General features: G+C 42.7%; 1 protein-coding gene across 2 annotated transcripts in view; it reads left to right on the forward strand.

The window, feature by feature from the left end:
* The first annotated feature begins 465 nt into the window (after positions 1-465).
* ADD3 (adducin 3) overlaps positions 466-21,432 on the forward strand; it is a 92,433-nt gene continuing 71,466 nt past the window's right edge. Inside the window, exon 1 of one of the 2 annotated variants that reach the window (XM_084210110.1) lies at positions 466-502. The gene's annotated coding sequence lies outside the window, so the exon portion shown is untranslated. Of the gene's footprint in view, positions 503-701; positions 848-21,432 lie in introns of those variants that run through there. The other variant, XM_084210109.1, reaches the window with a different exon arrangement.

Consider the following 21,432-nt stretch of genomic DNA (forward strand, 5'->3'; position numbering starts at 1 on the left):
TGATCAGAGCCGGTCAGATGCAACAAAACCAGCTCTGAAACCGAGAAACCAAGTAACTTTGGGTGGGGAACCAAGAACAGGGATGATTTCAGCCGCAAAGCGGAACAACTACAGAAAGCCAAGAAAACAAAAAACAGGGAGAAAAAAAAAAAGAGAGAGCGAAAGAACGGACAGTGTTTGCCAATATGACTTTAGCATTTTGCGCAGCTTTTTTTAGCCAGGGTTGCTCTCGGCAAAAGAGCTTTCTCCTGAACAGCACGAGCCATCTGGAGAAGCCGTCTGCCGCCTTTCAGCCCTAACAACTGTCTAAATTTCTCACAATTTCACTTCCAGCCCAGGGTTTTGTTGTTGTTGTTCGTTTAGGGGGCGTGGGTTCTTTATTCACTTTTCCCGCACACACCTCCCCGCGTGCCCCCGCCGCCCCAGCCGTGCGCTGGCGCCCGCGGAGCCGCTCTCCAGCGGCACAGCCCCTCGGGGATCGATGCTCCAGCCCGCACTGCAGGTACAGCCGGGGCGCGGGGCGGGCGGCAACAATGGACGGCAGCCGGGGCGGAGGACGCTGGCGGTGCCGCCGCCCCTCGGCCGAGCTGGAAGCCGTGGAAGGGCGAGGGAAGGCGGCCGTCATTCCAACTTGGCCGAGGGGCGGCCGGGGAAGGGCGGCGGGCGAGCCCCCGCGGGCTGCCAGATAGTGATCCACGGCGGGCGGGCAGGCGCGGGAGGAGGAGCCCAGGTGTCCCTTCCTGCCACATAGTGCGCCGCCCCTTTCCCCGCCCGCTCCCGGTGGTGCTGGCGCTCCCGCCGCCGGGCGCGGGGATGGACTGCAGCACAAAGGCGCGGGCCCGCTGAGGTAACGCTGCCCGGGCTGCGGGCACCGGCACGGGACGGCGGGGCAGCGGGGATCTCCCTTCCCGCCGAACGCGGGGCCGGGGCCGCCCCGGAGCCGCGGGCGGGGAAGGGGGGCGGCGGCGGCCGGAGGCCCCGAGCGCTCCCCGCGTTGCCGCGGCCGCCCCGGGGCTGCGGGGGGAGCGCGGGGCCGCGGCCGGCGGCGGGATGGGGCGGTGCGGGGGCACCGCGGGGCCGAGGGGAACTTGGCGGCGGCTCTACGCCAGCTCTCCGCCGGGGGAGATGCTGCAGTGCTGCCGTTCTGCCTCGGCGCTGGGCTGAGGAGGAGGACGGGGCTTTAAATAATGCGCCTCCGCTCCGAAACTCCGCTAATCAAATAAAACCTCGGGAGCGATTGCTGTAACTACGCACTGTCCTTGCTCCGCCGCAAGGCTCCGGGCTCCCTACGCCTCTCGGAAAACTTCTTAAAATCCACATTATTTGGGGTTTTTATAGTGGCGCGCAGCTCCACCTTGGCCGTGGATCGCGGTGCAGGATTGCGCTTCCCGGTGCAGGCTCAGGCATTCCGGTCACGGCAGCGCGGACCCACCGGCGTGACCGGCATCAGCCCAGCGCCGCTCGCTGCTGCGGGCTCGCCGTGGCCACACAGCCCCCTGATCTGCTCGCAGTTTGGAATTATCTCCATCCTGTGCTTGTCTTAGGGAGGAGGAAATTGAAGATTGCTGCCTTGAACTTTAGGCTCCAGAAATGAGGATTTACGATGGGCCTTTTGGGAGTTTGTTCCTCGGTGTTGGTCAGTTTTCATCTCGCATTTAAAAGCTTATTTAGGAATTCAGAGCGGAGTTATCAGTCAGTGTTCACTGCAGACTTCAGGGCAGGCAGTGTCTGCAGACACTGAAAATCCCTGCCAAACGATGGGATTTTGGCAGGGAAGCCTTGGAGTGGCTCTGTAAGGAGGGTAGAGCCTGCCTCAAAAGCAACAACGCGGTCCTGGAGGTGGGTTGCCTCTGTTTCTGTCTCAGCATCCTTATGTTACAGGCAGGTTGAGCCTGAATCTGCTGGTTTTCATTCACATGTCCTGGACTCGTGTCTGGAGGGTAGTGATGTGATACCAAGTGGAGGAAAAATGTGTAGGCATGTGCCTCATCTGCGTAGTTCTACTATGTGGAGGAGTTAAGTTTAAAAAAACAAACAGATAAAATCAATGGCAATGAATATCTGGGCCAAAAAATGAATGGCCAAGGGTTATAAAAGCATGAATGTATGGAATTGCTGAATTGTGTGGGAGAAGTTGCTGCTTAAATGAGCTTTGGTACCAGAGGAATGAAGCTGACAAATGTAACCTCAGCCTTTCAAAGAGCGCTTTGGTGTGCCTGGGGCAGCTGTCTCGCTTACCTTCTGGTCCAGTTGCTGATGACTGGAGTGAAGCCCAGGTGTGGCAGAAGCATGGCTGTGTGTGATCTGCTGGGAGGGGATGGTGGTGGCTTTTGGGGGGAGTGGTGCAAGACGGGGCAGGTTCTGCATGTGTCTGCTTTGACAGCAGTTCTGCTGTGAAAGACTCCCTTTTGCCTTCCTGCCAGGGTTTGCCTTGTACCAGGGAGTTCTCAGGGCTACACACCAGGGCACTTCAGTGGCCTTGCTGGCTGGAAGCTGGGTGTGAACAAACTGTACAAACCTCCTTGGTGGCATCCAGTCCTTGCAGGGAAAGAAAGTGTCAGCCCAGGGGACAGCATGAGCTCTTTGGCTGTTATCAGACAAGCTCCTCAATGCTGATTTGAGTAAGAAGTGTGTGTATTTCTCAATGAAACAAAATGATAATTGTGTAACCACTAGTGTATAGCAGTTTTAACTTTAGATGTTGTAATGTTAATGCTTTTAGTATTAGTTGCGTTATTTCTCAGAAGATATTATTACTTGATTTTAATTATTGCTGGTAGAATGTGAAGTCCCAGGCAGGAAGGGGTGGGCTGCTTAGGGGTTGAGTGTTTAATGATAGAGGTTAGTGCACAATGATGATGATGATGATTAAGCACGTCCTTAATTCCCAACCAATAGATGGAGTGCTGCTATGCTTTAGGATATCTGGGGATTTAATGGTCTCTTGGTTAAATCAGTCATTATCCTTGACTCTTGCCTGAGGATTGAGGCAGCTGACATTATTTAAGGGAAAGGTGATTTTAGGGTGGTGCATTCAAGCTGCCATGTACCCCACAATCATCTAACCCAAAGAGAAGGCCCAGAGGGTGCCTCTGACCCCCCAGGCTTTGCAGTGCTTGCAGGGTGGTTGGACTGAAGCCATCTGGGCCAACGGGGCAGTTTCACTGCCTTGGCCAGCAAGGTGTACTGCAGCCCTTGCAGTGCCCCTTTGCTGTTATGGAACGAGCTGGTGGACAGGGCTGGCTGAGCCCAGCTGGGCTCGGTGTAGCTGTGCTGGAACGGTCCCTGTTGCATGTGATGTTAGAGGTGACATTGCACGCAGGGGCCGCCTGCTTTTGTTCAGCTCCACTTGTTAGAGGCCAGATGACCTGGCATAAGACTCTGTTTGCTGTGAAAATCGTGAGAAATTAACATGTAAGAGTGAAAATCGTGAGAAATTAATATGTAAGAGGCGAGAAATGAAAACTGTTTTAAGAAAGGCTGGCATTAGTTTGTTTCCTTTTGTAAGGGAATGTTTTACGGATCAAGAACTGAACTGAAAGAAGGCAAAAGGCTGCTGGTTTTTCCCTTGCTAAAATCATCATTGCCAGTTAAAACTGCAGTGCTGTCTTTGCTGTGCTGTGGATGGTGCTGGAATGATAATGCTTAAAAAAACCAATTTTAATTTAGGGGAATAACTTGCTTCACTTTGAGATGGTGCATAAAATTGCCTCCTTGGTAGTACTTTTTAAACTGGATGTGAATTCTAGTTTCCTTTAAAAACGTCCTATAACTTTAGCAGCCATAGTAACCTCTGGCTATTATTTCCCTTGTAAATCAATTTTGCATTTTCATAGTGCTGCTGCTTCAAAAACCGAGTTGGTCATTGTTTTCGTATTGACTTAGAAGAATGCAATCTATATTTTTTTATGGCATTGCTTCCCCTTGCATCACAGGCTTTTCTTCAAGCTGTGTTTTGAAATGCCTGTTGCCATATGAGACATGGTGGTGTGGCTTCTGGTAGGATTCTTGGGGGTTAGTTGTCTTTTGTGCAGTGTTTTTTTGGCAGATGAAGATGAATAAAAACTACTTGACCCTTAGGGAACAAGCAGTAACTTACTCATTGTGTGTTAATATTAGTTCTGTTTGCCCACAGAGTCTACTCTGCTTCTATACTAACTCTGAGTCACTTGACATGTGGGAAAACACTTTTGTTTCTTTTCTGTATTCAAGATAACGCATGTCATTGTACATCATCACAAATGGGATTTTGAGGTATTTCATTTAAAGATATCCTAGCAAGTACATGGCTTTTTTTCAGATAATTTATGATCCAGATTATTAATTAAGAGAAACAAATTTTAATTGGTTAGATAAGAAAGTATGTTCAGTTATGGCATGCTCCTAATCTGGGCTGGAGGGATGGCAGTTCAAAAGTGTAGAGTAAGCTGGAAAATGCTGACTACTAAAAGCTTGACATTTTCTACAGATTCATTGAGAAGTTGGATAGTGAGAGAAAGCTTGAGAGAATCAGACCTCAGTGGGAGGGTGATGGCTCCAGGTGTTTTATTGCCCCCTGGATCTTTGCAGTCTGCTGAATGTGATGTAGGTATCTGTTTATTTAGGACTCTGGGAGCATAGTAAACATCGTTTGTGTCTTATGGCAGTAATGTCAATTCCTCTGGACAAGGATGCAATCAGCTGTTACAAAGTGCTAATTAGGGAAATATTCTAATAGTCTCATTCATTGTTCTGGTCTCTTAAACTGTTGTGGTCTTGGCTAGGAAGAAACTCTTTTCTTGCCTTGTATTGTCTGGCGTGTTAAAATCCGAGTGACATCAAAGCAGGAGGCAGTTTCATGTGAGTCAGCAGGCTGAGGTGAAGATCCGTAAATCACGGGCTGGTGTGAGAGCTGGGGCTTGCTTTGTAGCATTTCACGTGGTGTTTTCTTGACCCACAGCAGCTAACAGCTGGTAAATCCCTTCTCCCTTGTGCAGTTGGAATCTCCTGAAGTTACTTCTGCAGCTGAAGTACGTGGCAGCCCTGAGCAGCCCGGAATGACAGCAGTTTGCTGCTGCTGCCATTGCTGCTGTGCTGCCCTGAACGAGTACCTGGAGTTACTGCAGCACTTCAGCCAAGAGCTGAACTCGGCTCTGTTGGCCAAAGAGGATTCATTGAATTGCTTTGAAAATCTCTGCTTGTTGTCTTCATCTACACTTGTAATAACTGATCTCAAACATTTTTTTTTTAAGGCATATATTCAAGTGTTAAATTATAGGGGAGTTTTGTTGGTTTGTGTTTGTTTGACTTTTTTTTTCTCGTAGAAAACAAATATCCCTGTGCATATTATCCATTGCTATTACACTAAACACAGCCTAGGTCAGAGGCCAGGTGGAGCTGCATATTCTGTTTGCAAATGCACAGTAAATGTCAGCCCTGGAAGGACACCTGCATGTGTCCTGTGGTAAACAGAGTGCAAAATAGGAAAGCTTATTTGATGAGTAAAGCTCGCTTAACTATTCAATACAGTCAAAACAAGGAAGGAAAAATATAATTAAAAATATATATTATATTTCCCCCTACAAATGTAGACCAGCTTTTTTTTTTTTTTTGGACAGCTCTAGAAGTCTTGGCAGAACGCTGTGGGAGCAGTTTGGTACTGAAGTTGTCTGTTTAATTCAAATAAATAGTTTCTAGAGCAATGTAAATTATAAATTGGCTGGGTTCAAAGAGATTGCTGGTATTAATGTAAGTCATTTCATATAATCCAGTATCCCAGCACTGTCTTAACAACCCATATGATGTTTTAGTCTTTATGGATGTATATATAAAAAACCTCTGTATTTATAAAGAGCATCACTAAGGCCACAAAGTCAAGTATTTGAAAGCTGGGTAGTGCTTTCCAAAGAAAATATCCTCAATTTAAAAATTAAATTACGGCATTGGAAAGTATACTTAGGAGCCCTGATGTCAGAAAGAGAGAAGTGTTTTGGCTCAGATGCTTCAGATCTAGCAGACACTTAGCAGAGGCAACCTTCAGCCTAACATGAAAAATTAGGTGAAATTGAAAATAGAATTTTGGGACGGAAACAGTGGACAATACTAGGCAGTGCATCCAGCTCTGTCTAGAACTGAATACAATAACTTGAAAGTACTGACCTCACAAGTACCTCTGTTTTTTCCTGACTCAGATACACAACCATTTTTAGGAGTGTTAATGAATTGTGTAACAATTTCTCCAGGCTCTTGGTCAATGCTAAAACAGGAGTAAAACACATTTTAAGCAAGCTGCCTTTCAATATTATTTAAATTATTGCTACACACCGGGCAACTACCATATTTTCTGTACATCCTAAACCACCAAAACCTAACCTAAATTTTTTTTCTTGGAACATACAGTCTTTGTACAGTCACTGAAGGTGTGCCCTGTGGAAGGTCAGATCAAGTTTTCTGAAATGATTATTTTCAGCTGTATTAACTACAGTTCTTTGATGGTGCTGAGATTTAGGGTGTAAGAACTTGTATATGAAAATAATACCTGGCATGCCTATGTAGCTCTCCTGATACAGCATTACTGCAATAATAAATGAATACCTAGTTCAATATGTATTTCTGTTACTGTGTTTAAATTGTGATAGTACCCACAACAAGCCCATCATCCTGTTTCAGATCTTGATTGCAGATGAAACTTTGCACTAAAATACCTGGTTAAGGGATAATTGTCTTTGCAGTCTTCACAGTTAATTTGTGCAATTTCTGGCTTTCAGTTGCAACTGTCTTTAAATATGTCTAAACATATAGGCAAGGGCAAAACACTTCTGGTAACTTAAATGTTTTTGGACCCAGCCATAAGGGCAGAAGGCAAAGATATTCATGGTCTTTAACTCACCCACTAAATAGCAGCTGTTCCCCGCTAAGGCAAACTGTGTATTTTCAGGCCAAAGTCTGTGTAACTTTCTTATTCCTAAAGTTACTGAGGTTGTAAAAGCATTTGTGGGTATGTGTTACTTTTTTTCCCCCCCATTCCCATCAGTGGGCATAATACTGAATACAAATGAGATTTCTTACTGATGTGCTGATTGGAATGGGTTGGCTGTGCAGAGCTGTTTGTCTTTGACACGTAGCTGACTTGGCATTCAAAGGACACGTGCGTGTTCTGTGTTAAATGGCTTAAAGGACTGGAGTGACACAGTTGGAGAGCTTGGCAGATACCTCTGTGTGTGCATGATTTGGAACAAAAAACTCCATCTTCTAAGACAAACTGTCCAAAGTAGATCTCTCAGTCAAAATTTCATAAATATTTTTATTGCAGAGATTTAACTCTGAGCATCTCAAGAAGAAAAAAGACTTGTGATGCATGTTTTAATAACGGCTAGTACAATGTTTTGTAAAGGCAAGGATGTCTGTAACCAGCAAAGTCGTCTTTAGGTGTTTGTTTTGTTCCTTATCAACCTGATCAAAATTATGGGTCTGGTATGGAGCAGGAAAAAAAATGCCAAAGAATTTGCAAATACATTGAAATTTATGGTGTTTTAAAATAAATAGATGAACCCAACACAAAAGCAGAAACCAAACCAAGTGGTCTGGCAGTCAGGTTCCCCCCTCCATTTTTTTTACTGTGTTTCAAACTTTGTTTAAATACTTCTGCAGCATGCAGAGAGATTGAATACATCTGTGTAGAGCTAGCATGAGAGAGTCTGTGCTCCAAAACAGGTTAGTTCAAAAACAGAAAAAAAAATCTTGAAATGAATCCAGGTAGCTTCCTAGTTAAAGCATATCAAATAACATAAAGTATGTGAACTCAAGACAACTCACTTTAACTATATAAAACATTCAAGCTGTAAAGCATCAGGAGGTTTTTTTTATAGGTGCCTGGATAATTTGCCCTGAGGTGGCAGGGGGGCAGATTGGGTTGGTTCCCTTTTTACATCAGTTGTTTTCCTGTGAGCCAAGAACTTGGGGAGAAACTGAAATACTGCTTCCTCTTTAAAGGGTTGTTGCATATGCATTATGCTCTTTGTGTGTGTTTGCTTAAACTTCGATGTTTTTTAAGATCTGTGCCCCTCGTTTTAACATGTCCTAAGACAGCTCCTGGTTAAAGGCTGGATTTCAAAGACTGCTTAGTTCTTCTCAAGCACCACACCATTCAAAATGGAAACTTTTGCTGTCTGGTCAGCAGAAAGTGTTTTTTTCGTTGCCATTCCTAACATGAGTGTTTCATTGCATGTCAATGCTTCTAATCAAATGAAGTGGCACTTAATATATTTCCTGGTGGGATCCTGTGTCCTTCAAAGTATCTTAAGCCTGAAAGTCTCCAATTGCCTGGATCAAGGCACTGTCTCTCAAGCAATGGACCCAAAGTGGCCAATGGAGGCCGTTAAGTGTGGTCATTTCTTCTGTACCAGAGAGGTGTCATCCAGCAAGGTTGGTCAACACTTCAGTCCAGTGTTTTGGGAAATCTTTGCTTAGATGTGGAGATTTCCATCTGAGGAGAGATTTGGCAAACACACAGAAGAGACCTCGGGGTGAAAGTGGGGAATGGGGACAGGAGGTAGGAGAGCTCTGCTCCGCAGGCAGGGCCAGCAGGAGCCCAGGCTCATCCAGTGCTTCCAGTGCCAGCAGCTTCATCTGCCTGCTCCTGTGCTAGAGCTGCAGGAACAGACAGCCTAGGCCATGTGTGTCAGCAGAGCAATGTGTGCATGGTCCCTTTCCAAGGACCTCGAGTGCTGTATGGCGCCTGTCACCGAGCTGTGAACTGTTTCACAGGAACCCACAAGACAGACTGAAGTATATTGGTCTTATTGTCCCAATACTTGTCTTAGGAGATTCTATCTCTCCACTGGGAAAATGATCAGTTTCCGTGTTGAAAAGGGTTGGAATTCTCCCCTTTATGGGAAAAATATTTAAAAATTAAAACAAAAAACTCCCACATGTACCGCTTCCTTTCCTATTAATATCAGCTAGTATATTGCATAAAACTAATGTACGTGCAATGTTGATTAAAAAGAACTGGCTAATGGTGAGAGCAAGAATAAAAATTTATTTATAGCCTGGGCTAGCCTTTAACAAGAGAAAATAGCTTGAGGTATACCATGTAACACTAGTGTCTGGCTACTATCAAACATGCTGCAAATATATAGTAACAGATATTGTGGGCAGTAAATTTATCTTTGTAGTAGAAACCTGGTGTTGTTGCTATTCCCAGGGGCTAAGTTGAATTACATTATTACTGAGGCTGAGCTAACAGAGCTTTGCTTATAGTATACATACAGACAAGGCGGTTCTTCACAGAGGTGACCTCTGCTGTATTTTGGTTTCAGATTTCACAGGGACCCATTTCAAAGTTTTTTTGCTTCAGTCCACACCCTGCTGGTAGCTAGCTATAAAACTCTCTTTGAAGTAAGTAAAAAAAAAAGTCTGTCCTTTATTACTTTAATAAAGTCAGATAAAGGTCATTTGTTTACTCATTTCGTGATATACACTGCTGCCACTGTTCCTTGTCAATGTAAGTGATACTTGAAAGATGGAACTAAAGCTACAAAATTACTGGTTGCAGTGTGCAAATACATCGTGTAAGTAGTTATCTTTTTAATGGGTCTTTTGTTTATTAGTTAACTTGGAGAATGTGCACAAGCATATATTTGTGCTAGGGAAGCTATTATGGTTGACATGGCATAATGTAGTGTACTCCCTTCAAGGTTATTCCACCCTCTCTCTAAACTTTTTTTTGTGTTTTTTTCTCTCTCTCTCTCCAAAACCAATTTAAAGAGCCAAATTAAAGCCCTGTAATCCTATTTAAGAACCCTGTCTAATAAGAAGTCTGCATGTCACTGTTCCAATAAATATAATCACCTCTTTAGCGCAGTCACTCCTCTCTAGGACAGATTTCCATCTGATTGAAATATGTGGGTTGTGCATTACAACCAAGCTAAAGGGGATACCCCGCTCTTCCCTCCTGGCCCTGTGCTCCTGCCTCATCCTCTCTTGTGTAAGCCCTGCTGCTTGCTGAACTTGTGCAATTTGCTGTGAATTGCAGCAAAAAAGCTCCTCTCCCCCCTCTGCCTGCATTACCTCTCTTTAAGAAGTTGAATTAACTCAAGAGAGGGTAGAGTGAGCACTGGCTGTGTACAAGGCGTCAGAGGCAACGGGGAGAAGCAGGGAAAAGGGGGGTAAGAAGATGGGGCGCTGTCAGTGCCAGGCTCCAGGTGGATTCCAGCCCCTAATCCTGGTGATGCTCTGCAGCCGGGCGCTGCCTGCGGCGCTGGGAGGTGTCAGTGAGCCGGGTCATGCAAGGGAACTGCGAGGTGGGAGAGCAGGAATGATCAAATAATTTCCCTGGGCTCTGAGATACAGTGTGGCAGCCCCCAGATTGCGAGGTTCCCCCTTATCCTCCCAGTGCTCTCAGGACCTGAGGGGAGCGGTCGTGTTTAAAGGCGGATTCTGGGATCAATGCGATGTTTTGGCAAAACGACGTCATTTCAAAAAGATTTTAATTAAAATAATCTCAGCATGCAAGGCTGTGTGGCTCCCACATCCCAGCTCTGTGTGGCTGCCAGTGGGTGACAGTCCTGTGTGGTGTGCTGGTCTTGGGCACTTGGTGTTGCTTTCCACAGCCGCCTTCCCTTGCCTCCAGAGCCTGCAGCATCCATGCATAGTACAAGATGCACAACTAAATTTTCTATAGTAAAATTCAAAGGTTTGCACTACTGAGTAGTGTATGCCATTGCTTCTCATGCTTTTTTTTATTTCATAAGTTATATGTAAGAAGTGGAGGCTAAATACTGCCATAGGAGAACTTTATTACATCAAGTAGGCCACGCTGTCTAAATGTATAGAACAAATTCTTTCTTTGGTGAGAGGGAAGGGTGGGGCTGCTCTTGGTTCTAGTAATGAACTTCTGCATATGTTTACAAGATAACTTTATATATAAAGAATTCAGAGTTCCATTGAAGAAAATGTATACAAATAAGTTGCTTAGCATATCTCAGTGAGCCACCCAAAATGCTAATTCTAGCTTGCAGCCTCTTATGTGCCTTTCACAATGGCATTGCCTCTCTACTCCTTCCATCCAGGTTCTCATCAGGTAAAGAATGTGTAAGAAAACCTGGCAGAAGAATTGTTTTAGGAGTGTAATGCTGAGCTCCTAACAGCAGAAAGCTCTTTGCTGTTGGAGTTGTCTGAAATCGTTCCAGGGCATCTCTGTGCAGGTGGTGGGTGATAGAAGCTCTCAGTGTGAACAGCTGTCCCGCAGATAGCACTTTATTGTCTCCACTGCCAGGTCCTCCCAGCTTTCTTCTGCACTTTTCTTCTCCTTTTTTCTCTTCTTCTAGCTGTAGAGGAGGATTGTCTTCCAAAGTTTGCATTTGCTCTGTTTCATATGATATGTAGGCTTCAGTGTAGAGACTTAAGGAGTCTTATCAAAGTAATACTGGCTCAGTCAGAGTAAAGATGCTTTAGTTAAATAGACTATGGCTGTGTTTAAAAATAACTGCTCTAGCTGTGTCAGCGTGTTGGACGACCTGATACTGACTTCTACAGAAAGAGCTTCTGAAAATTGCTTTGCCTGTTGCAGTATTGCCTCAGTGTGAACTTGGTTTCTGTTGGTAGCATTTCAGTGTTAGATAAACCAAAACAGAGCCCCCAGATTTTAAAAGTGAGCAGCCAAATGGCTTCAGAGAGAGCTTGTTGTAGTGGGCACCTTTCGAACGCACAAACAGGAGAAGCAGCAGTTTTGTTCTTGTTCACTTTGTCAAAACAGCAGTGCCTGGGTTTGGGTGCAAACACCACCCTCAGTTAAGCTCAGTTAGTTTTGGGTTCTCAGCTGTTGGTAGTAAAAAGGTGGTGTGGGTATCTTCCAGCCCGAGATCTGTGTGTGACTGCCATGCTTGCACACATGCAGCCTGTTGCTTTCCTGTGACAGTATAGTGTGTGGAGGGGCTTTCTAGCAATTCCTGTGCAATTGTCTCATTTTGCCCCAGCCCTGGTGTGTCTCTGACTTCTGCTGCCTTTCTGAAGACTCATTTAAAGCACTGATGTTCTTAAAAACTCTGGGAGAACTTTTAATGAGAAGTTTTTGAAAAGGCTTGGTGTATCTGTATTCTGTGTTTTACAGTTCTTGTCACGTGTGGGTTTTCAGTCCTTTTTTTTTTTTCTTGGCAAGGAAGACAGTATTACATTCTTGTACCAAGAGGAAGAGTATTAAGCCTACTCATAAAAAGAAGATTTATTATCAAATGTAGTTTTTCATTTTGTCCATTGGAAATTATGGTTTTTTTCAACTCTAACCATACCCAGATTACTGGCTTCATTCATACAGTCGTTGTATCAAGTTTGGATGCTGTCTTTGTTAAATTATGGCTCCTGAGGGTTTTCTGCTACAGAGGTTGCTTCAGTCAGGGGAAATGAGGGTATAATAAAGAGGATTCAAGGACCGGACACAATGATTCCATATAACTGAAACAAACAATGCCAGATTTGGCTGATGTTGGATTTTCCATCAAACTTTTTTATTGGCGTTCATTCATTTTACTTTAAGCAGAGTTTTAAATTGAGGCAGTTTGAGTGCCTGAAGGAACTGAGAGACCAATAGCAGATGATTTGGGCAATGCTTTTAATCACTATATCCTATCTTTGTGCATTTATTTTGAATTCCGGCTTACTGGGGAAGTTGCCTTGATTCAAATGCCATTAGAGCAGTAAATCCAACAGGAGACATCCAGATTCACTGAAAGGACTATCCCTAAAGCCAGTGGAACAGACCTGACTGTGCCTGGGGTTTCTGAAACGCTGATTCCAAGCATTGAGCTCATGCTTAGGGAGAAGCAGGGCTGTTTTCTGGCAGAGTGAGTACCTGACCTTCATTTCTGTAGCTTCTCGCTTGCTGCAACTCCCTCAGCTGTTATTGGTATATTTTGTGTTTTACTACCCTTATAAAATGTTATTAACTGTAATGTGCTAAAATAGGGATAAAATAATCAGAATGCACTTCAGGATACAAGCAAAATTGCTGTGAGATTCTATAAATAAATGACTGCCAGCCAGAAATACAAGAACACAGGGTATGCTGGTAGCTCTCTCTCTTTCTCATGTTCAGCACTGCCAAAAGGGGAATGATGCTGAATCTGTTTTTCACTGCCTCTGCTATGCCAGAACATTGGTGTTTCAGGGTAGAGTGTATGCACTACTGCAGTTTTCTGCAGATACTTCTCAAGGAGAGAGTGGAGGAGAAAAAACATAGTATTCGTTTTGACATTTACAAGCTAAGGGATACTACATAAAGCTGAAGTTGAAACTGTAGCTGTTGTTTAAATGCCCTTTTAATTATTTTAGAATGCTTTGGGGTGTTTTTCCCCACTCTTATTCTCAAAAACTTCTGTGTCTTTGCTCATTGGTGAAATTGGATGCAGTGGTTGATACCCAGTACACAACACTCTTACCATCTTTTTCTACGTGGTCTTCAATAGACCTTATCCAATTCTTTATTCACAGAAATCTAGGAGGAGCTTTCCTAATGCTCTTTCTCTTATTAGGGTTCAATGGCATAACTAAGTTCTGTTCCTGCAGCTTTTCTTTAGTGGCTTAGAAGTAAAAATGGTAAAAATGAAAGCCCTTTCAGTGACCTAACATGTAGCACTTTGGAAGATGAAAACTAAATTCATCATGGAGCAAAAAGCTGTATGTGATTTGAGATTTGAACTTCAGTGCATCAGCCTTGTGCATTATGGTCAAATTTATTGGATGCAGTGTTTTTAGTCTTTTTATGCAATATGTGGTAAAGGAGGATGGATTCTGCTTGATGAAAGAAAGAAGGCAAGCTGACAGAAGGAGTAAAACGACATACTGCCCCAAGGATAAAATTTTAGAAATATTTCTCTGGATTCCAGCAATGGGCATTACATAAGAAAGAAAAAAAGTCTGCCCTGAAGTGCCTAAGTTATTGAAGCATTTGTAAAAATAGGATTTGTCTGTCCAGAAATTTATTGCAGTGTCTACTTCTGACCAGAGGTGACACGAGTACGAGATGCTTTGTAAAATCCAACTCATCTACAGGAACCTGTGGTTTTTGAGGTTGCAAGGTTGTGTAACTCGGTGTTAAAAACATAAAAGGTTGCAGTTGATATCTTCAAATTATTTATTTACCTCGCAGTTGTGTGAAATTAAGTTTCCTGAGAGGTCTGAGTGATGTTATTTACTATAAGATAATCTGATCTTGTAGTTGTTTGTTCTTTGTGGTAAACTGAGCTAGCACAAATGACCAGAAGTGTGCAATTGTGCAGCTCTCTAATGAGAGTGCTCTCTTTGGTGTATTTGATAGATCAGCACTGAGGAGGGGTGACTGTAAAAGTGGAAAGGAGAATTGTCACCACTGTGAGATGCAGTGACTTCCTTGTAGCATCTTATGGGGAGGAATTTGCACTGGACTCGGACCCACACTCAGACCCAAGATGTTCTCTTGAGCCACAGCTCTTTCTTTGGCTCAGCCCTGAAGGGAGCAGAAGGGCAGGAGGTATTGGCAGCACTATTTGTGGCCAGCCAAGGCTTTCCCCTTAATCATGTTCCTGCTTTGAATTGCTGTTTGGAGAACACTCTAAGGATGCTGGAAGCCTGAAAACAAGGCAAACTCCAGTCGGGCTTGGCTGGCTAATTAAGGTGCCCCAGCAGAGCAGTGAGTAGCACACTGGGGTTGTTATTCCTGCATACAGATTCTTGGTATGAGGGGCCTGGATCTGTGGGTCCTCTCAGCTCTGTGCTGATAACACCCAGATAACAACTCTCTGTTAATTCTCAGCTCTTTATTCAGATTGCTGTTATATTTAAATATTCTGTCTGCATTTTGGCTTAATCTCTGAGAAGACTCGGGCTGTGAGGTTTTTTGTTTTTTTCCCAAACTTTTTAACACAAGCTGTGTAAGTGCTGCAGTATGTTATTTTTCTCCTTTTAAGATATTTTATCCCATACTGATGTGACAGCTGTTCATGTTCACCCATCTTGGCAACAGTTAAACCCTTCCTGTGAAGTAGTTGGCAGCTAGTAGATGAGTGAGAGTTTTGCCATTGATTCATTAATGTGTCCAGAAACCACCTGTAAGGTTTTGGGCTCTCAAGCAATTCCGTTTATTTGTCTTGTCTCTGAAGAAAATAAAAAATACACACACATCCTCATTTGTTTCTCCTACCCCCATCCATAGGTAGGCTTCTCAGACTGGGGTTTCTTTTATGTTTAAAGAAAAGGCTTTGCTAGCAAGGCTTCTGCTATAAATAGCAGGTAAGTGCACCTACACATCAGGGCTCTCTTTTTAAGGGAGGCTGTAGCAGTTGAAGTCGGGAGGTAATTTTTGAATCCTCTGCAGAGAGACTGCATGTGGGCAGAGCCCCCAAAGTAGCTGGAAACCCTTGGGTGAGAGCACAGCTGAGCTTCAGAGCCTGGGCACTTCAGCAGCCTCTCTCACTGGAAGAACCTTTCCTCGTGGAGCAGGAACAAGTGCTTTGCTCACCTCTGGGCTCAGGGTGTTTGTTTATCCATCCTTCCTGGAGCTTCCTCTCTGAACAAGGTGCAACCACACTTAAAATCCACCTGATTCCCCCACTAAAAGCAGTGTTTCTACGACCTTGCATATCTATTTAATCCTGTTGAAAATTATTCTTAAAACAGATGTTTAAAGCTCTTGTTAAAGGTCACCTGGGACATTTTAAATAGTTGTGTAAAATCCCATTTGTCCCATTGTCCTGCCTACAGAAGCAAGTAGCAGTGTACCTGTTGATTAGAAATTGGCTGGTCGTGAGAGGATTTTAAAATTTCACCTCCATTCACATAATCTGACACAATTTCTTAGGTGAAAGTAGGACTTTCCCCTGTTTTGATTTTTATTTTTTGACTTTTTCATCATTTTGTATGACCTTTTAAATACCTTCCTTGGAAAAGATAATCTAGATTAATCAAATATATCAGCTTTGCCAATAAATGTAGGTGCTCCTGCGTGGTGCTGTCCTCTGAAGGAGTTGCTTAGTTTTATTTTTTAAGGGTCTAATCAAAAGATGATAATTTGGGGGAAGGAGTTGCTTTCTTTTCAACTGTTGGTTCTCAGTGATGTCACTGGGGGTTAACTAACCCAGCTTTTCAAGTATTTTTGTTCTTTCAATAAATACATTGCTAAGGGAACAGTCTCAGTAACCACTGAAGACGTGGGGGTTTACTACTTTAACTTCATATGCTCATGGATGTGGAGTGAGAGTAATGATTATAAAAAGAGACAATTTTTCTTAAGCATTGGATTCTCTGTTCATATGAATAAGAACTTGTCTGATCTAATTCGGGAGTGTGTTTGTTAAGAGGTCTGTTAATTAATTCAATACTTGGTTATCAAATATGGTGAAAATCTCTTGGGTTCAGATGTGTAATGATGCAGTCAATCTTTCTGTACTGTTTCTCTTCTATTTTCAAAAGAGTTTGAGCTTTATTCTAATTTTCTTGAGGCTCTAGATAGGATTTTATAAACCAACAAGCATGAGACAGTGGAGTTCATATTCAGACTTTACTGATTTTGAATTTAAAACTTTTTTGTTGTTTCTTTTCTTTTTCTTGGTTCCTCAGCGTTTTATCAGAATTAAACAACCTTCTATATCCTAAGCAATGCTATAGTACACCAATTAAATCTTTATTTTGTATTTTCATTGCCTTACTGAGAGCTCTAAATTTTTAAGAGATTTCAAGGATGATATTATTAATCAAAAACTTTGGTATGTTTCAGTTGACTTTTCATTTTCTTTACCTAAAACACTACCAAATAATTGCTTTGAGTGTCTACAGTTCCCACAGTTCTGCAAGCAGAGTTGTAGTGACTATTTTTGCACTTTGAAAATCAAATTACAAGTCAGGTGCAGTGCTAGCTAGGTATTGTTTGTAGCAAGGAAGCTCAGTCTAGACTTGGTTGTAACCTGCATCGTTGCCTTCTCACAGCTGGTAATGCAGTGAGCTGCTGCAGAGCAGGCTTTCCTCAGTGCATGCTCAGGTTTTTTCTAAGGGGGTGCTTGAATTATTTTTTTTGATGGATTTGTGAAAAGGGAGGGCGTGCAACTTTTCAAGTTGCATCAAATGCATACATTTTCTTTGTGAGTTAGGAGACTTAGGAAAAAAAAATAGAAAATGGGTGAAATTCACATAGAGAGAATTTTTCCTTAAACACTGGGTTCAGGATGTAGGCCACATCTGTAATCATGTTTTTAGAAATGAGCCCATATTAAATGGATTCTCTGCCAACAACATCTGGTTGCACTTTATGTACGTGTTTTCTTTCATAGAGAAAGCAAACCATATGACATAACCCCAGCCAGATAAAATGATTGTTTATAATACTTTGTTTATTTATATAGCACCACAAGATGAAATACATCTTCGTCTGAAAAACCTTGCAGCAGATTACCAAGGTGAGCAGATGACATCTGCATTCCCAGATGGCTGGTTTGGGACACTGTGTTGTGTGGTTTATAAGTTCTGCTTAAAGGCATATAAAATTAGTAGCTGAATTTGTTAATTGAACGGGGGCTAATAATTCCAGGTGCCTTCATGGGGAGTGTCCCACATTCTGTAGTGGGACTGTGATGCTGGGAGTGCTCCTGATGCTTTGCATGGGGTCAGAAGGAGCATTACTGTGCAGTGACAAACCTTCACAGACACAATGTCTTTTAGGACTGGTAGTAACCCTCTGGTAGTGGCCACTGCTCTGAGTAAAATTTGAGAGCAGTGATTTGCTTTAGTAAAATGGCCAGCCCTGCAGTTGCTGTGCTGAACATGAATTGTTCAGACTAATTTCAGCAGGCTGATCTTAACTGTGCTCATAGAAGTGGCTTCTTTGCTTACAAAACAAGCTGTGTGTGGGGCTGGTCGTGGTCCAGCCTGGACTCACCTCTTGGGCTCTGCTTGCCAACCAGCCAAAAGATGAGAATTGGAAATACCTTGCAGACATCAGAGGTGTGATATCCTGTGTGAAAAAGTGTTGGGCTGTGATGCCCTGGGGGCAGGGGGAGCTGCACAGTGGGGTTTCAGCTGCTGTAATCCCAAACTGCCGATCTCCTCAGCACCTGCCTGCCCAGGTAGTGAAGGGTGTCAGCTGTGTCTTTGTCACATGAAAGTTGAGCCACCTGCAGCTGTAGAAGAAGCTGGAGATGAAGCTGTGTTTAACTGAGAGTGGTGCTGTACTCCTGAATCTGAGACCACGTAGGCCAGCAATTATTTCAGAAATAGCTTCGTGTATCAAAAGCTCGATGGGAGCTTTTCTACCCTGCCAGACTTTGTGTGTCAGTGAGGGACATACTGGGAGGGAGGCAAATGTCATCTGCTGCAGGGTTTATTTCCTCCCTGAACAGGCTCCTATCAAATGTGCACAAGGAAGGAGCATTTTGACAATTTGTACCCAGATAAAGTATCCTCGTGTGCTTGATGATCTCGACTGAGATCCAGGGTGTCTTTCATTTTGCATTTCTTAACTGATTATTCATACACTAAAGCTGCTTAGAATATGCAGTACTCAACAAGTAATAATTTATTCCACTCTTCATTGCAACTGATTAACTTTTCTGTTAACAGCATAACTTCTTTTGAGTCAGTCAAAAAAAATGACGGTGGTTTAGAATAGATTTTTCTTGCATTTCCCAAACAAACCAGAAATTTAAATATTGTGGCTATTAGACCTTTTAAAATTAGGCACCCTAATTAACAGAGCTAAACATGACTTAATTACTTAATGTAATTAACAGAATATCTATTACCTTTTTAGTTGCTAAGCTAAAAGGTTTTTACTCGAGTACAAGCTTTTTCTGTGCATGATGACCCTTTAAAGGCTTTTGGGACTCTGTCCAGCTGGCAGCTTGGCATTGCTGAGCAGATGTGGCTGCTCTCTGGAGAGCTGATCTCTCCTGCTTAGCTTTATTAATTCCTGACATTCCTATTGATCTGTGGGTCCAAACAAAAGTAAAGAGTCTCAGGTGGAAGTGGCATAGTGTGTGGCTTCCTGTTGGCCTTTTCCTGCTATTTTCAGGATATATTTTGGTATTATTATTCTTAGTAGCTCTTATTTTTGTTGTATATGCATGTGCATGTTTTACTGTTTCTTGGCTTCGTATTCTGTTCTTGGTGATTCACAGAGCATCAAAATGCACAGAAATCATGTTCTCAGCACTTTGGAAGACCTCTCCAAATAATTCTGCCTGCTGGTTGTTCACAGGAAGCAAGTGGGCGTGCTGGAAGAGCATTCAAGTTTCCCGAAAGTGCTCATGATCACTGAGGAACTGCTGTGCAGCTCCTTCTGAGAAGCATTCTTCACTTCTTCCAATTATTTAATAATTAAAATATTGAGGTTGGGAGGAAGTCCATTTTCCTGTAATAAGGACAGGTGGTGTTGAAAAAGCAATTGAAAATGTGTGCTGATGGACTGAAGTTTGGTTTTTCCTGAGATGTACTAATAAGTTGGACAAAAAACTCAAATAGCAAGCGACAGATTTTTCTTAGTGTGGGGAGAGTTGTAGCCAGATGTTCTGTGCATGGGAAGTCTTTGTGGGTTACCCATCAATGTATTATTATCACAGTTGTAAAATGAAGATTTTTATTTTAATGTTCATCAAATTCAAGAGGAAACACGAGGAGTTTATGAATAAGAAGAGTGTGGCCAGAGCTGGCATGTTGGAGGCACTGATCACAGGCGGTTGCAGGCAGGTTCTGAAGGTCACAGTGGAGCATGCCAGTGGGCTGTGGGTTTCCCCCCTCAGCCACACTCTGTCACAAATAAACATGGTGATTACTGCAGCAAAGGCTCTGCACTAACACACACTGCTGACCTCATCCCAAGAAACACACAGCACCAGCCAATTTCTGATATAGCTCGGGAAAAACATTTATTTAAATACTTACTGAAAACAGATGTTTGGGAATTTTGTTGGGGTATATTAAAGTCTTCTAAATTTTTTTTAAAATCCTGTACTGTAATTATAGTAGTTGATAGTTTATACCTTTTCAATCCTTGGTCTCTGAGGCCATGCTTTGATAATTTCTCCAAGGGAAGCACTTGCTGGTCAGAAAGTGGATTCAGATTGAGACCACCCAATACTCACTGAGAGAAGTCACGGCAATATGTGTGTTTTCTTTTAGTATAAACATTTTTAGCTTAATGACTTCCTGTTTCTAAGGATGAGAATAATCTTGCTTAAAAAAGGAGGAGGAGGAATATTAAAACAGGAAACTTGCATGCATGACTGTCATTAGCTAGCAAGCCTATAGGCTGATGTAAACTTAGGAGAAAGCTCATGAGATGTTTTGATAATTGCAACTTGCAATTCTTAAGATATTTGTCAAGTTACAAACACACAAACTTGTGCATTTTGCCAACAGAAATGGACCAAGTAAGTAACAAGGGTTTGTTGAATGGAACAGCAAATGAGGGATAAGTTTATGTCAGGAAGGCAGAAAGGGGAGAATACAGACAGTGTTTTAAGTAGTGTCTTAATAAATGTTAGACTGGATAGGAGTTCTGTTTAAGTAGTAAACAAGTCCCTGTTTACATTTTGAAACCTGGTCTGGATAGGCAGATATTACTATATAAAAGTAAAAAGAAGAGCTTAGCTAAAACCTCACAATTTGACTTGAATCATTTAAACATTCAGCACATTCAAGGTGAAGGTATCTGTCCTAGTTTTGTTCACTTTCCCAACTGAATTTGGTGTACAAGTTCTCAATGTGACTGCCTTGTAGAAGTAGCACATGAAAGTGGTTGGTTTTTTTTCTTGAGTTTGGCAGTTTCAGCAGTGGAAAAAAGTGAGTTGCAGAGATAGGTAAGGGCTGGTGTAAGTTGGCTGAGGTGCACATGCTCAGGAAATCTTACAATTCTATAGTACTGTTTTATTTTAGTCCTGGGCATGGATTAATTCTCCTGGCCTTCAATGTGTATCTCATGCAGTCTTGCATCACCATTTAATGGAGTGTTCTGTTTGATCAACACATATTCCCTTCTCTCCTTTAAACTAATTTTTGTTGAAGGGATCCAGGTGTGTGCAATAAATGCCTTTAGCCTAAGCCGAGGATCTTGTTAGAAATGCAGCTACTGAGAGGTGACTTTAAAGTTGTGCACTTATTTTCCTGTATTGTTACTTTCATAGATTTTCTTCATACCTTAAAACTAATAAAACCACATCATGAAATTCAGCATCTTGTGTTTCATCTGCAGGTGGCAAAAGGTGTTAGAAAGCAAAGCTGGGTGGCAAGTGAAGACTGCTGCACCATACAGACTTTCCTGTTGTACTTAAAACTTTCAGTCACTGTTAGCCATACTCACCACTGAAATTCCTAATTTTTAATTTCCAGCTCAATTTCTTAAGCTGTCCCATTAAAAGCCTAGTCTCCTCTTACTGACATTGTCATGGAATAAGGTTCTGCACTTGCTGAAATTTTTCTTAATAACATGGGCAG

This window comes from Fringilla coelebs (assembly GCF_963513975.1).
Source record: "Fringilla coelebs genome assembly, chromosome: 8".
Classification (NCBI taxonomy): domain Eukaryota; kingdom Metazoa; phylum Chordata; class Aves; order Passeriformes; family Fringillidae; genus Fringilla; species Fringilla coelebs.